At 37.5% G+C, this 17752-nt stretch overlaps 1 protein-coding gene across 3 annotated transcripts in view; it reads right to left on the bottom strand.

Moving 5' to 3' along the window:
• The window catches only part of LOC135474849 (uncharacterized), a 95432-nt gene extending 78705 nt beyond the window's left edge, over nucleotides 1-16727 (bottom strand). The window contains exons 1-2 of one of the 3 annotated variants that reach the window (XM_064754466.1): nucleotides 16650-16727; nucleotides 14732-14862 (exon numbers count right to left, since the gene is read on the bottom strand). The gene's annotated coding sequence lies outside the window, so the exon portion shown is untranslated. Of the gene's footprint in view, nucleotides 1-25; nucleotides 645-14731; nucleotides 14863-16535 lie in introns of those variants that run through there. The other 2 variants (XM_064754467.1, XM_064754468.1) reach the window with 2 other exon arrangements.
• Nucleotides 16728-17752: the final 1025 nt, after the last annotated feature.

Raw genomic sequence — 17752 nt, 5'->3', positions numbered from 1 at the left:
TATGCCTCAGGCCACAGACACTTACCAGGAAGCAGGGAGGAATTCGCAGACTATAGAGGGTGTAGTGGATACATCAGCAGTACTGGATGAGGATGTTGTGGCTTTGCAGACAGTAGCTCCTGTGTTCACAGTTCTGCTACCATGGGCACCCAGACTCTCTCACCACACTAAACACTCCAAGCAGCAAGGCTGCTAGATATAGTACCAAATCTCCTGTCTACCACTGAGATTACACTCCTGTCTGTCCATGATACAACACACCGTCCACCATTTGCATTATTCAATGCCAAACACACTGCGACAAAAATCAAACGCTTTTTAGCTGCTCATTTGAATTCAGCTGGCCCCACGGACTGTGATCATACGTATCTTTACATGCCATTATTTGTCAATACTGCGGCGGCGGCGTGTGATGGTTCGGGGGAGCTGACCGGCCTATCCATGGACACAGATCTATTGATCTCAACTGGAGGGGAAGCAGACAGCACAACCTCTTATCTCTGTGCCTTGAAACAACTGTACAAAGATAGGTGACGGTCTGCACTAATATACAGACTCACTACCGTTCCAGAGGCGGTGGCTGCTAAACTCTTATCCTCTTGTCACTCTCCTGGTAGATCCTCTCTGAATGTCTCAACATATGGGAACAAGGACACTGCTCAGAGACTTTCCTGCGACCAGGAGCTCCAGTGTTATGGTCTCTCCCCAACGATTCTAGGCCAAACTGTGGGATCCTGGAAACATTTCACCTTGCAATTGCCAGGGAGACTGACAGCCGCTCAGCACAGCTCAGGTCTGCTGGCCCATGAATGAAGCTCAAGTGCCGGCTGTCTGCACTACCATGTTAGCTACATGTGCTCTCAGCTCAACAAACATACCTAATAGAGGTGGACATTAGTTACACATGCACACACTTGGTACACCTCAACAGCCCATTAATTGAACCTCTTTGACTAGTGGCATAGGGCAGCATAATGGCAGAATGCACGTGGTCACTAATACATCATAAATTTAATACAAGGCCAGTAATAATCAGTATGGATCATTAATGGCCATCTAGCAAAATATCCGTGAGGTTGATCTCAGCTGATCATAAATAATCATACGTTTATAGAAGTTCCCCTGCCACAAATTATGCTGAAGGTTATAACATATCCGAGATAAGATACTGGAGATAAAAAGTACGATGGACCTAAGTGGTAAGTTGGAAAATACAGAACATATGTACATAGTAGACAGTCAGAAAATTGTGTACATGGAAGACTTTTGGGCTTTTGTATCTGTGACAAATTTTTGTGTAAAAATGACTGGTTGAAAATCAAGGAAAGTACCAGTTTTATAGATGTTCTAGTAGATGTAATGTTCAAAGGCTTCTATGCCTAAAACATGGTAAAATCTAGAAAGCTACAATTTTTTTTATTTTTCTGACAGGTGTTTTATGCTGTACTCAAGTATATTTCACTTATACAACAGTTGCCAACATTATGGAGGGAGGAAACCAGCATGAGCTGGACTTGAACTCACAGATGGAAAGCTAATACTTTTAATACATATGTGTACATGTATAAGTGTATGTATCATTTAAAGATCAGGAAGCTACAAAATTTAGTACATGCGAGCCTGGTGAGTTAGCCTATCTAGAGCTTACCCCCCACAGAGCGTGAACAGGGAGAGGTGCCACAGACACATAGGGTTGGAGAGATAGCTACCTCCACACATATCCATCACTAATACATCATGATGTATATATCCCTCGTCTTACTAGGCTGACTGTCAAAAGGCTGGTGACTTAGCACTAGGTATATATTCATAACTGATAAAACCCTAGCAAGAATATCCACTAAAGCAACAAGCATTACCACCAGCCATATATCATACTGTCAAAGAGAAAGGATGATAGCAGATATGTGCGCGTAACTGATAGCCAGGGCTAACTCATGAAAAGTAAACTAATATCAGTCTCGTTTAGTTTGAGAAGGGTACATGTATGTATGTATTCTACTCACTCATACATGATGGCACCAGCCCTTTTTTTTTAAACATATTCCTAATTCACTCCACCAAAATTCCATCATTCTGAAATTAGAGAAGAGATGAACACAGCAAATGACTGTGATATGTTTCAATTCTCATTGACACCCTTATGAAAACTATGATATAAAACCTTAACAATACTTTACATACAAAATGCACGCTAACATGCTAACATCTTGATGAAAGAGGACTTAAAATTTAACTTTATTTACAAAATCCATTCATCCTAGATTTCATTAACTTCAACAATAAGTTGCCTTGCATGCATAAATTAATAATAATTTAAGTTGATGTAAACATTATATAATTTTGCATTGAAATTGAATAAAAAACACGGATTTGTTAATTTTTGAGTCGAATTTTTTGTGAACTCAAATGGCATGAAGATATTGGTGGTCCCAATAATTTAAACAAGACTGTATCCATAAATGAATTCAGATCTCAATTTACAGAAGTAATCATGGAATCTGGGCATGAAGAACGTTTGGTGAAATTACTTCCATCAGGTTTAAGTGTGACATGACAAATCAACAAAAATTTCAGCCAGCAAAAAGAAGATATTATGAATTTGACTTTTTATCGGCTAAATTTACGCAATTTAATAAATGTGATTCTTCTCTGAGAGACTATGAGGATGCTATCTGGTTACATCCTCAGAATAACCCCAGGTAGCATCTGCACACAGTGCCCATTTCAGTTTGCTGCAAGCTCACATTCACCATTAGCAATTGTTTTGACAACTGTAAAAATATGTCTGCACAGCTACAACCAACTGGAAAATGTGCAGCAACAAATAAAAATTGGCCAAATAGACTGATAATATCTGCGTGAGAAAAAAAAAAACCCAGTGGTAGCGGACTAAAAGAGTCTATCAATTATCGTCAGATGGTCTGCTTCTCTCATTAACCTCATAGGCTCCATAGGGGGGTTACCATGCAACAACATAAACACTATTCAACTGTTACAATAACATCAATGATTTGCACCTGAAACTTAAAGTAAATGAGTCTGAAAATCTGAAAGGATTGTATAAACAACATAGTTATGAATTCAACAATTGTTTTCAGATGACATTTTGGTTGTAATATAGATACAAGAATGAATGAACAATTAATGCCACACACAATGGTAAATTTTCCAATGGCAATTAATTAGACTTCTCTACTTCTAATCGATACAAACTGACTGCTAGAGGTCTGTAACAATACTACTTAAAATTTCAAATCACTTTAAAATTGTTATTTCTGATGTAACAACGTCAAAATATTGCTTGACATTGTAAATTCGGGGTAAATTATTGTACAACAAATTTCCAATAAAATAACGGAAAGAAAGATACTAAATTTAATGATTAAAATTTTGACTTAGATCTAAGACTGCTTCGTAATCCCAGGGCCAGGTTCCTAATAAGTTTCATTACAAAATACAAAGTTAAGAATTAACAATACTTGACATATATTCACACCCAGACAGGAAGTTTTCATCATATCATGCAACATAATGACTAGTTGAACTCCCATAAACTTCTCAACAGATTCTCAATAAATATTTAAATTTGCGATTTCCATTTAAGGAACTGAGTTCACATCATAAATATACACAAGAAAATGTAAGAAAAATCAGTTTGTGTATCAATGGAACATCATTGAACTTGATAAGCAAGTTTCCAGGTCTCAATCTATACAAAAACTACCTGATTGTACAGAATAATCATCAAGCTTAATATGTTTAAAAGCTCAAAAAGCTGTTGAAATATCATGCAGATATGTAAATCAAGAAGACAAATCACTATCTGAAAAGACAATTGAAACTTATCATTCAAATGTGACACCCAACAGATGAAATGATAGGGAAAAGAACCTTATATATCGATAACCATAGATATTACTGAGATGTTGGTTTGAATAGTGCATTTCTTGTACCAAAGCACCTTTTCGTTTTTAATTATATTTCCAAATCGTCATGTCATGAGCCATCTGCTCTGGAGAAGTGTTTATTGACCCAGGATTTTGCAGAGATGAACACATCATGATAAATGTTACATCAACAGTATTGTCATGAGTGACCCTTTTCTCACGGACCTCGTCCAAACATTCATAACCAATGTGACACGATTCTAAACACCCATTGTCTCTCAAATATTGTCTACATGTGCACATAACATGTATTGTGACATGGCCAAGTGCTATAAGGAGCACACTAAATTCACACTACTGGGCGCTTGACCATTAACATTGGCATGCTTGAATCCAGGCTAAAGCCTCTGGGCCCAGTTTCATAAAGATGTCACACATGAACGATAATCGCGCATACTGTATAGGGCAATAGTATGGTAATAATAATGCACAAAATATCATATGACAAATGTACAATAAAAAATGTTGTGTGCCGCCGCTTTATGAAACTGGCCCCTGGTGAATCTGCAAGCATCCATCTATCTGAAAGTATGGCAGAGAGCTAAGTACATGTCATCATCATCAAACCAGATATTGATTATTTGGGCTGATCTACACCAAATTTGGAAAACTTCAAACAGCTTTCTGAGAAAAGAGTTTGGGATCCCAAATGAGCAAGACACTTTGACATAACATCTCATAAATAGGTATTACAAGTGTTTTCTGGAAAGCGACTACTAACAATTAAAGATTACAATGAAGATAATTGGGCTCACTGACCAGAGAAAGCACATGCTTTACCATATTTATCGATACCAATTTTATTGCTTTCTACAGGCAAGTTCACACTAAACAATCCAAGAATGGAATAAAAATATAACTGAAAATCCATCTTTTTACTGTATCTTCTCTTTAAGCTTTTTATGATTTTCCTATTTTCGATATATTTATTTATTTATTTCATTGGTATTTTATGCCGTACTCAAGAATATTTCACTTACACGACGATGGCCAGCATTGTAGTGGGAGGAAACCAACAGAACCCGGGGGAAACCCAAGACCATCTGCAGGCTGCTGACTCCTGTTTTTAAGGACTTTCCTATTACATAAATATGTCCTCAAGGGGAAACAACTGCTGGCATAGTCTACCTTTTCCACAATAATTTTTCAGTTTTATATTTATATCATCTTATGACATTGAGGTCTGTTCTGCTTGTAAACCAAAAGGTTCAATTTGTGTGGTCTAACATTTAAAAAAAGACCAATCCTTTGCATGCTGCATGAGAATAAACACAAATATAAGGTTTATTATTTCTTACCATCATGATAAAAAGATTGCTAAAAATTTAGTCATGGGATACAACATTTTCAATAATTCTTGAGTTAATTTCAATAAATGATTAGTAAGATAAATCACCTTATATAATATATTACACAGGTCACAGTAATTTGAGGGGTATCCCATGATATTATTAAAAATACTCAGGGAAGGTAACATGGCTGGATACACTCAAGGACTGTAAACTACTAAATATTTGGCGTTTATTTATTTATTTGATTTATTTATTTATTCATTTGATTGGTGTTTTATGCCATACTCAAGAATATTTCACTTATACGACGGCGGCCAGCATTATGGTGGGAGGAAACCTGGCAGAGCCCGGTGGAAACCCACAACCATCCGCAGGTTGCTGGCAGACCTTCCCACTTACTTTGGGGTTTATGGTAAGACTACTGTAAACCCCTGTATGAGGTTAAAACTTACAGATGCTTAAAAATGTTTAGATAGATCACTTTTACACTACAATCATCCATTTACACACTTCCCAGAATTTTGTAACATCTTCATCTCCTTCAGAAATGAACTCCAATCGAACAGCTTCAAACAAAGAATTTTTAGTTTTGATTTGTTTGCCAAAATGTCCCACACTCTGTCTAAAGATCACTAAAGATCAGCCCATGTAAAGTATGTCCAATCCTTTCATTTCAGCCGACTCCCCCCCCCCCCTCCCGCCAAACCACACATAATGTTATTCCAAGAAGTGACAAATCTGGTACACAATACAGAGGGAATAGCAGTAATTTAAATCCCAGCATATACACCCACACAGCATCCAAGTGAACCATGGGGAAAACCAATCCACTGTAGTGTAGACATGCCTGTGCTATCTTAATTACATGTTATGTGATGTTTCCAATTGCTAGAACAATTACATGTATTTTTGACACACACATGAATACAGAGTAATTGGAAAATAATTGTGTATTATTCTCCTAATTTCTCACTTCATCAAACATAAACTCATGGAATATACCAGTTATATTATTCCCCTTAGCTTAGTCACGGTATAGTTATGTAGTGTTTGACAATCAGAAACAGAATGCATTTCGACAGAGAATCTGGCATGCAAGACTTCCCTGTTTAAAAATTTTAGATCTCTAAGCTGTCTTCGCTCATTTAGTTGACGGATTTCTAAAGCTGGGTTTATATGGATAATGGATTAAGGAAAAAAATTTAAAAGACAACTTCAGTGTCCATTCAAAGTCAAGTCCTTTCCAGCAGAGGAATTTCTATCTTCTTCGGGACTGTCAGAGGATCTCTCCCAAATTTCTAAGCATAATTACTTGTTCAAAATTAGCAATAACACTCGCACACATATGTATACTTTTGTTGTTTTCCTACACCAATCCACAGGTCTATAAAATAGTCTACATGTACAGAAAGATGTGTCATGCTATGTTAGCGCCTGAACACTCCTTTCCTCCACCTAGCCTTGGCCCACTCATCCTGCCAAAGATAAGAAGGCTTGGGTGACTTAACCTATCTAGGAGCAGTAATTACACCTGCACTAATCCCCTGGGTGATTTCCCCTGATCCCCTGGGATACTGCCCCCATGATAGTCTCTGTCTGATATGGTCAAGGATAGTGTGTGTGTGTGGACACATGGTCCCATCCCTGCTTTATCTCTGCCACCACTTCCTCTCCGACCCCACCCCCTCCCATAAAGATCCTCCTTCACTACTCCCACAGGCCCATCACCCACTACTGCTGCCTTATTAGGTGCTCCAGGCATCTCATACAGGTCATTGGTTAACACATCCAATCAGTAGTATCCTCTCATTGCTTTTATCTGTCTAGAACAGAACTTCCAGTGTAAACATAAGGAGATGTTATAAATGCTCTTTTCGTATGATATGCCCGATTACTTCAGGTTTTGTAAACATACAGATATTAAATAGATACTATCTGACTTGTTTACAGTTAAAAATTATAAAATTTTCAATTACCATGGCAGGTTTGTACATGTAGTGTACAAAACTGCTTAATTTATAAAATGTTACAACACTGATGCCAATACTTTTTTTAACAGGTGTGTGCTTATTACGCCCCTGTGAAAACATCTGGAGATTGACTGGTGTTTTATGCTGTATTCAAGAATATTTCAATTACACTTATGGTGGGAGAAAACCGGGCAGAGCTCAGTGGAAATCCTCGATCATCCTTAGACGGCATTGGTGAGACGCTCCTGGGTCAATGTGGTGCCCTAACACGCCACCAGACCTCAATTATGTCTTATGTATCCCTTACAAATATTGTATCTGCATATCCTGACGAGGTGCAAAACACAGTACAATTGAAGTTGGTGATCATTTAGCAAATGCAAGTACTGGGAATCAATAGAGACTTCTGAATACTGAATAACTAAAAACTTGGTTTGCTGATTTTAGAAATCTTGAGATTTTCAATGCCATATTACAGGAGGTTGGCAAATCTTAAGCACAGGTTTGATCTCTCCTTAACACAGGCTTGATCTCTCTCCTTAGCACAGGTTGATCTCTCCTTAACACAGGCTTGATCTCTCTCCTTAACACAGGTTTGATCTCTCCTTAACACAGGCTTGATCTCTCCTTAACACAGGCTTGATCTCTCCTTAACACAGGCTTGATCTCTCTCCTTAACACAGGCTTGATCTCTCCTGAACACAGGCTTGATCTCTCCTTAATACTGGCTTGATCTCTCCTGAACAAAGGCTTGATCTCTCGTTAACACAGGTTTGATCTCTCTCCTGAACACAGGCTTGATCTCTCCTTAACACAGGCTTGATCTCTCTCCTGAACACAGGCCTGATCTCTCCTTAACACAGGCTTGATCTCTCCTTAACACAGGCCTGATTTCTTTCCTGAACACAGGCTTGATCTCTCCTTAACACAGGCCTGATCTCTTTCCTGAACACAGGCTTGATCTCTCCTTAACACAGGCTTGATCTTTCTCCCGAACACAGGCTGGATCTCTCCTTAACACCAGCTTGATCTCTCCTTAACACAGGCTTGATCTCTCTCCTGAACACAGGCCTGATCTCTCCTTAACACAGGCTTGATCTTTCTCCCTAACAGGCTTGATCTCTTCTTAACACTAAAATATTTGCTACCAACAGCACAATATTGCCAATAATAAATCTTTCATTTATTCCAGAGCTAGGGCCTTCGTGGCCTCCATGCTTAGCGTGCCAGTGCGCCGTAATGACCCAAGAACTTCTCACACATGCATTCCCGGTGAGTTCAAGTCCAGCTTATGCTGTCTTCCTCTCCGGCCGTATGTGGGAAGGTCTGCCAGCAACTGCAGATTTCGTAGGCTTCCCCTGGGCTCTCCCATAATACTGGCCGCCATCATAAAACACCAATCAAATAAATAAATTAATTCCAGACCACTGAAGAATCCAACTATATTCTGATACAGCTGCATAAACAGGTCCATTGCGACTTTCCATGACGCCCGATTTCATTGTAAGATTAAAAGATTTAGAGGTTGACTGATTGGTCTCTTGTAGCTTCAACCTCCACGCAAGACCAATTGAAACAAGCATCAATGCTTCGAGTGGAGCCGATGCATAATCTTGAAAAATCATTATTTGACTAGAATTATAAGAATACAATAGTAAAACTAGGTTTAAGAAAGCAAATTTTCAGACATATATCAACAGTTTTTCAGACATCGCCAATACATCTGTATAACCATGTCTGTTGACAGAGCTTGACATTGCACTGCTCCTTAATCACCAGTCTGAGAAAACAAAAGAGGATTGCCAAATGTCTCATCTTGTGAATTCCATTTAATGAACCAAATCACAGGTGTTTTTTCTCTGCTCTCATCATTATTGCAGCAAAAACACCCTGGCAAGCCGAAAATAAAGAACTGTGGTGCCACCATTAAAATATCAGTAGGTGTCAATCAACTGATTTTTATTTAGTTCCTTCTCTATGCCAATATAACAATCTGTCTCCAAGCCTGAAAGTGCATAGATATACACCCACAATTAGGTGCAGGGACTAAAACAGTTTTTACTACTGTTACAAATAATATGTCCACTAATATCAAAAATCACTAGAAGATCCGAGAAAGCCTTGTGATCGGATGCATGTGACTCGCGCAAACAATGGGAAATAAATTTGGATCATACTCTTAACATCGATACTAGAAGACTTAAAAGAACGCACTGATGCCAGTGTATGGGAAAATAGATACATGCATCACAGCTTTCTCCTTCTTTACAAAATCAAGCTACTCTCTTTTCCACAGCAAAGTTTTATTTGTCTTCTTCTTGGATTTATAATAATACAGTCAGGGACATAGAGATATGAGTTTTACACGTTTTTTTTTATCTGAGGTTTAATGTGACTATTGCTTTACAAATACCATCTAAGTTTCACCAAAACTACCCTAAAAGACCTAAAATTTTGCCCACAATAGTTCATTTTTAGAGGCAATTAAATGTTGCAAAATATTATTTTTGGTGATGAAACTTACAATTTTGCAGCAGAATATCATCAAAGCCAACCTCAAAAAACACCTTTCTAAATGTAAAAGAACTCTCAGAAATAAGAAAACTAGGCAAGTTATTGATGAAGTTCATGGTTTTTTTCGGGTATTTGCTGTGAATTGATACAATGAAAGGGAGCTGGTCCAAAAAACAAAAAAAACAAAAACAAAAAAATGCTGATTTTCTGACCAATGGTAATGTATGTCTTGTGACAACTGGGTGGACCTATCAGCAGCCCTGTATCAGCGGTTCACTCTCTGGCTGTCAGGCTGACAAATGGCATTGGGCCAGTGGATAAACATGGCTTCTCAACACCTCTCTGTAAGGTAAAGTGGCACTTGACAACTGACGAGTGGAAAGAGTAGCAGTAGGGGAAATTGCTGCTAATATCTATCTGACTGTTTGGTGCATCAGCATTAGCGGTTCCACGAGCTTGATTAATTCAACAGCCTTCTTTCCCATGGAAGGTTTTGAAAGAAAACAGTACAGCTACTGATTCCATCAAAGACCTATAACTACAGTATTACTACATGTATATACATAACTACATGCATCTTTCAGTTATTAAAACTATGCTGTATACTTCTGGATTTTGTTACACAATTAATCATTATGTAACAAAATTATTACATGATTATGACTACCTGCATGTTAAAAAGCACTACTCTCCCGGCCCAGCCTCGGCCCAGTTTCCTCCTATCATATTGCTGGCGGCTCTCATGTGAGTGTAAATATAAATAAAAATCAATAATAAAACTGTATCACAGATAAATGGTTTACCTCTGTCTTTTCTGACAATATTTACACAATTTATGCACTCTGAATAACTAAGAAAACTACAAGACACAAACAGATCACATATTGGTTGACATTTCATCATAAACCTGTACACTAATGCACATGTTACTTCACTCTGCAGCATTTGTAACAATATAATTATTTACACTATTATATGTTTATATTTTTTGTTGTGATTGATGTTTAAAGGCTTATTCTAAAAGTTTTAACTTCCATGACAACATTAGGTTCTGCAACTGGAGCGGCCAGCGCAAACTGCTGCACTTCGTCAGGTATGTACAGGCTCCATCATGACTTAATCGTCTGATAAATACAGCTAATTATCTATCTGATCCAGCCAGTCCACTACATAATTACTATTGCTGAGAAAACTGCTCGATACTAAAGAGCTTGTACACTTTTATTTCATTTGTGTTTTACGCTGTAGTCAAAATTATTTCACTTATACAACGGTGAGCAGCATTATAATAAAAGAAAACTGGGGAAACCCGAAAAAAACCTCTCGACCCATGTAGATGCCACCTAAACGTGAACTTGTGGCGACCACACTGATCAAAGATTCTTGATCATGTTTTGAACTAGCACGCTAGCCACTTGGCCATGGAGGTACATAAGACAATGTATAAATCAGAATCAAATGGATTCATCAATATCTGATCTAAGTGGATGTCTTATCTAAGTTGATGTCAATGAAAATTTCCGCATATTTTAGTCTTCTGTGCCAGAGCTCATGACGGCATGTAATTTAACAGGAGCTGGGTCATCATTAAAAAATTCTTTGTAGGGGGTAACCCAATCTTATCAAAAAAAAAAAAAAAAATTGGGGTCAGTCAGTAGGGTAACCTATTTATATAAAAAAATAAGCTTTAGAGTAGAGCCCATTTCTAGAGAGTAGGTTGAGTTACCCCCAAATAAACGTATTTTTAATAGTGGCCCAGTAGAGTATAGATTTATCCAGCTGCAAATGGATGCTCTATCTTAATTTCTGTGTACACCAAAGTGAATGACAGTAATTACAGTTATACACTATAACTTGCTTAAAACTGTAACTTGCATTAACATTGATTTATATCACCATTTGACAACATTAAATCTGACAGTAGAATGGGTCAGCTCCACAATATAATACAGGCAGACAAACAGTGGGATGAACAACATTATACAGACTAGCTGCTGGTCCACATGTAGACAAGATTGTTTCTAGTTCTCCTGACATGTTGTGAGAATACAGTCATATTTATACAGCCCTAGTCCACAAGAGTCCCTCTGAGTGAATACCTACATCATGGTAAGTCTAGTCTCACAATCACTACATGAGCACCCAGCTAAAGGGGAAAACACCTCAACAGTAAGGGTAAGGACATCTTGTCCATACTCTTGGGTCATGAAAGATGAAAACAGTAGGGAAATTACATATTCGTTAATAGTTGTGGTCAACAAATAGCTTAAAAGATCACACTTTGGATGAGATGCATGTACATGATCTTCAAGTTTAATTGTTATAACTTTCATAGGGCATTAGGTTTCAAAAATTCAAAGAGGCAATATCGGAGATTTCAGTCAAAAAATGGATCAGCGCAAATCCAATCGACGTTTTGCTACTGTTTTAGAAAAGCCCAAATAATAACCTTGAATAAAATACCAGCGTTGTCTGTGCATGTGTTCCTATATTGAAGTTCTTAAAATTCATCACTTGAGTGGCCGCTTTTTGAAAGTTTAGAATTATTATATAACACTATCAATAGAACAACTTTTAAATTTTTTTTAAAAGGCAATAATTTGCAAAAATTTGCTTTGATTACCTAATATTGATTTTTTGTCCAAAATCTCAGGTATAGCTCCTTTAAAACATGAATATACGTGAAGATAAACTTTCTGATGATCAATACCTTTGTGAGGAATTAAACAACTCCTAACAAAATAATGAACTACAGTAATATCTGAGCCTCATGCTTAACAATTTTTCAGTCATATGATGACGAAGGAATGCTTAGAGTGCATGTAATGTGCCTCCTTGATGCAGGACGGATTTCCACCGTTGTTTTATCTAGTGCTGCTTCACTGAGACGCCTTACCAAAGGCAAGTTAACCGCCCCACCCAAGCCATTATACTGATACAGGTCAACCAGTTGTTGCACTATCTGCTTCATGCTGACCGCCGAGCGACGAAGTTACAACTTCCTCTTTTAAGGTCTTAGGTGTGACTCAATCCAGGATTGACCCTGGATCTACCGCTTCCGGAGCGGACAGTAATATCTGAGGATACTGTTCACTCAACTAAAGATGCAATTAAAGTTTTATTCACACTTTGTCATAAAAAGTCAGTTATAATTTACTCTTAGCATCACACTGCATCAACTGCATGTACATCGGTCAATTAAGTCATACCTGGAACCTTGTATGTTACAGGCTCAAAACAAGATTTTTCTACATGTGCATGTATGAAATACGTCTGACCTGGCAAGACAGATTGTCTGTCACTAACACATATATACACATAGGAAAGTTTGTCAGTTGCTAAAGGCTGGTGGTTACTCCACGCACTGACCGTTGTTTTACAAACAGATGTTACTCTGAATACCAATCCATCAGTCAATCAATTCTACAAATATGAAATTCCACTGAGTCATCAATTAAAAAGCATCTCAGTCAGCAGCAGAGTTTTGATGTTCCTGACTTTTGATGTTTGCTTTCATGTTGGGTTTAAATGGTGAAACTTTAAATGGTGAAGCTGAAATGAAAATGTACATTAAATTTCTACCGGACCTAAGTGATAATGGTAAGGAAATACACCTCACTCCATACAATGGTGTCTCACTTATACATCTACAACTGATGGACATGACAGATACTGGTAAATCCAGAGTGTAGTAATCAGCATCTGCCACACCAATCATACCTGTCACAAGCATCTTTGCACATTTACACATAGATCTAAATTGGTTTTTAGAGTGCTGCTAGGCCATTAGTGTACCTACTCTTAAAGCAGAGGTAATGACTGTCCTACAGGTAATCGACAGGTATTTCCAGGATATGTTAATCTGTAGTTGGAAATGATTTCTGATTTGTAGTGCTTGTAGTGCCACAGTGGTGACCTGGGCAGCCTGTGTATCATTACAGCCATTAAATCATCAAAGGTTTACAACTGAGGTTGCTGTTGAGACTCCACCATGAACACCACAGACATTATTGTTATGTAAGAAACCTTAATTGGTATCCTACTTAGTAATGGCCACTGATAAATCGCATTATAAAAATGGGCATACTAAGCATGTTTATGTACAATATGCAAATTAGGAACACACTGGAAGATTCCACATATACGGTTTCAATGCAGTTTACAAGATTATGTGTTGTCAAGGTGAAAAGGGTGACATGAACATAGGACAATAAACGTGGGAGATTTCCTCCTTCCTTTGTTTTATTTATTTGATTAGTGTAACTCAAAAATATATTGTACTTATAGAACAGCGGGCAGCATTATGGGGGGAGGAATCCAGGCAGAGCCTGGGGGAAACCCACGACCATCCGCCGCTTGCTGCCAGGCCTTCCCACTTCCTTCCTTTGTGGAGGAGAGGGAAATAAGGTGGACACTAAGTACATGTAAGCTACATTTAGTTTTCAATGTCTGTCTTACTCTCAATTAGATGAACTACTTCACAAAGCTTTATGAAAGGACACAAACCTGTGGCAAATGTAACACATATTTATATTCTTTATATTTTCATTGCAATAAGTAGCAATGTTTTTTTCTTCTCAAAATTAGAGTTACAATCACTGAACATGTACATTTAATCTTATTACGATTAGCCAACTGTTATCTAGTGAAGTTGTGAAATTAATTTTGATTTGTAACATCTGGACCTCTATAAATGCTAGTGGACATGATAACAATACCCTACCACCCAAACTGACAGAAAATTTACAACTGAATAGCTGCCAGGCAACATGTTTGCTGAACATTTTATATGCAAGTGGTCAGAAAGAGGGTATCCTCCGAACAGCATCAATCCCTCCTCTGTGAACAGTGCTGAAATTTAAGGCAGTCCAAAAGGAACTCATTTTCAATTTCACCTGTCAGTAGGTAAGCAACTGTTTAACCATATGCATACAAAGTTTTACATCTGTGACATATATATATATATGGACAAATAAACATAAAACAAAACCCAGGTCAAGCCTACCTTCTTCTTGAGTGATGAAGCTATGAAAAACACTGCCGGACGTACAAAAACTGAAGATATAGATCTACATCCAGAGTTCTCCCACATCCATAGTACACCAGGAGCTGCTCATCAGTACCTACACCGATGGTCTGTAATAAAGGTAAAATACGGTACAAACAACTTCATAACTCATATTTCTGCTAATTTTTTTTCATTAAAGATGTTGTCTGAATTATTGTACCATAAGGTGATAAAAGTTAAGAGAAAAGGTAAGAAAAATTGATTTACAAAGTTTTTCAAAAGTGGGCCCTGGTCTCTACACCGTGCCCAACTCAGTCCATTTAAATACGGATCTATATTCAAAAGTTTGTTCATCATTCCTGCACTATCGAAATACCCAGAACTTTGATGGTAAAAGAGAGATTCAAATTCCCTGAAATTAACACATTTCAGTTCTACTTCTTCCGTGTTAGCAGACCTCTAAAATAGATATAAAATGAATCATGTCCTCCTAGAACAAATATTGTTACCCTCCTTCACAATATACTGATACAGGAATGGATGTTTGTAAGCACCCTCACCTGCCAATAAACTGTACATACGTAAGGTTTGCATGGGACTTGATTCGTCTTGATTCTTTCCCTTATCTGATCAGCATTTTATTCCGTATTCAAGAATAATTCACTTATACATCGGTGGCCCCCGTGTCCTTGTAGTCAATCTCTGATATACATGTACATATATATAATATATGAAGGAGTTCAGCCGCAACAAATCCATTTCAACTTTTCACTTTGAATGAAATTAAATTTCGGGAATACAGGCATTTGAAAGTTGGTGCCAAAAAGTTAACTGTTTGTCTTAGAATTTGGCTTAGACTGTTCCTTCATCATTCCTCTAGACTCACACGAATTTTCATGTTCTTAAACTATCCTGAAAGTATATACATGTAAACACAGACTGTATATATGACCTAACTATGATGGTCACACATGTGAAGGACAATGTCAGATAAAGTGCCACAAATTTTAGAAATAATTAAACCATTTCTCTGTTCACTGTACTCTGCTCTTTACTTTGTGGTGTCCTATTCTATCCCATAACATGACATAGGCCGTGTTATATGGGATAGAATAGCCAAAACAGAATACTGGCACTGTGTCCAGTGGATCAACCAGTCTATGAGCTGTCCATGTGATAGAAATACTTGTAAGTCCAAACTGTTAATATATCTGACAAACAATTGTACCGGTGAAACTCGCAGGACACCACCAAGTACAGATCAGTGTAAAACCAATGAAGAAATGCTTTATTTTTGAAATTGGTGGGGCTTTTAACTTATATATAGGAAGTACACCTTATCAAACATGACCAGGCCTCAGGAAATATAGGATGCTGTGGTACTCACTAGGGTTATACATGTCATACTCCACTACTTCAAAATTTGCAGGTGAATCGTGAATATATCTTTTAAGTTGGAGGTCTTGGGCTGGTTTTATAAGGCTAATTTAGATAAGTTTGCCCTTAACTACCATGATGACATGTGTTGTTGAGATATAAAATGCACTTAGCTCAGGGCAACTTGACACTAAGTATGCTTCATGAAACTGGCCCCTGGACGTCAGTTAGTGAATTTTGTGAATTAATGTCTGTTTGGATTCCAGTTTCCATGTTACTAAAGGACAAAAAGAAATTTTCACAAAAAAAAGAAATTGGTCTGTTTGAAACTGAAGGAACGACATCGCCATGCTACAACAACTGCATATGATAGAAGATACATGTAATGGGGTATATGACATGTACTGGAAACCATAATGCTCACGTCCCACACTTCTTCAGTTCTTAAACTCTTGCAAATCTGTGCCAGCCTGCCAAGTCAGCTGTTGCAATCCAGCTTTTTTATCAAATATAATATTTGCTGCTGATGAAACATTACCGGAGAGTAAAATGAAGATTGAAGTCACGAAGCCTACACTGCATCTTCTGTCAACCGCGCATCTCTACTGCTGTTGTTGTACTCACGTGTGGATCTCAGCGCGAAAATCATACGAAGTACCCGGATGTACCTTGGAATCGGTTATTGCAGTCGAAGGGAGGTAAATCGTGATGAGACATTTTATTTATGGACGTTCTTCCTTTCTTTCCTTATCAATTGGCAGGGAAAGAAAACAAGAGCATCCATAAATAAATATATCATATGCACTTATGCACAAAAAGTCTCCACATATGCACAAAACCAAATGAACATATGATAAAGTAATATTATACATTTACTTGTTGTTTAATCTATATACTCAAGAATTTTTCCCTTCAGGGTGATGGGCCGCAAAAATTGTATCCCACCCAACATTCTGTTTACAGGCATGTACTTACAGAGAATGTTGAGTTGTCCGTTTCGAAAGTTTAGAGGACTGGATTAACGTTGAAAGATGGTTTACCAATGCTGGCTTGGACATATTACATTTGGGGCGAAATCTAATAATAATGTAGGGTGCGAGCCGTTTTTTTTTTTGAAATTCTCTGCGTGGAATTCTATATGATCGAAGCTGGGCGTTACGGTAGGAACGACCAGATTGGCTTTGGGCTACACATTAAAAGGCTTATATATATATATATATATATATATATATATATATATATATATATATATATATATATATATATATATATATATATATAGGCTAGTCTTGGATCAAAATTCTAAATGTCTTTATTTTGAAATTTTTGTCGACTTGCATTTAAATTTGTCTAATATTTATGAAATTATCCAACACGGGTAAACGTTGATTCGTTTCATTTGCTTTGGTGTCATGGAAAGCAGATAGAAACAAACCAAACAGTAGAAGTCAGCACGTGGTCATGTGACCTACATCTATGACTGCTATTTTTAGAACGAGCATAACATTCCACGTGCTTGTCAAAGAGCACGCGAGGTTTGGTCAATTCATCTTATTTTGTACTAGTTTGTGCAGTCAGTGTAAAGGCTCGTAGATCGGATGACTGTACAAAGGGATCTGACATACTGGCATGATCTGAAAA

This window comes from Liolophura sinensis, chromosome 9 (genome assembly GCF_032854445.1).
Source record: "Liolophura sinensis isolate JHLJ2023 chromosome 9, CUHK_Ljap_v2, whole genome shotgun sequence".
NCBI lineage: Eukaryota > Metazoa > Mollusca > Polyplacophora > Chitonida > Chitonidae > Liolophura > Liolophura sinensis.
The sequence above is the reverse complement of the archived record's forward strand: the minus strand, read 5'-3'. Positions and strand labels throughout refer to the sequence as shown.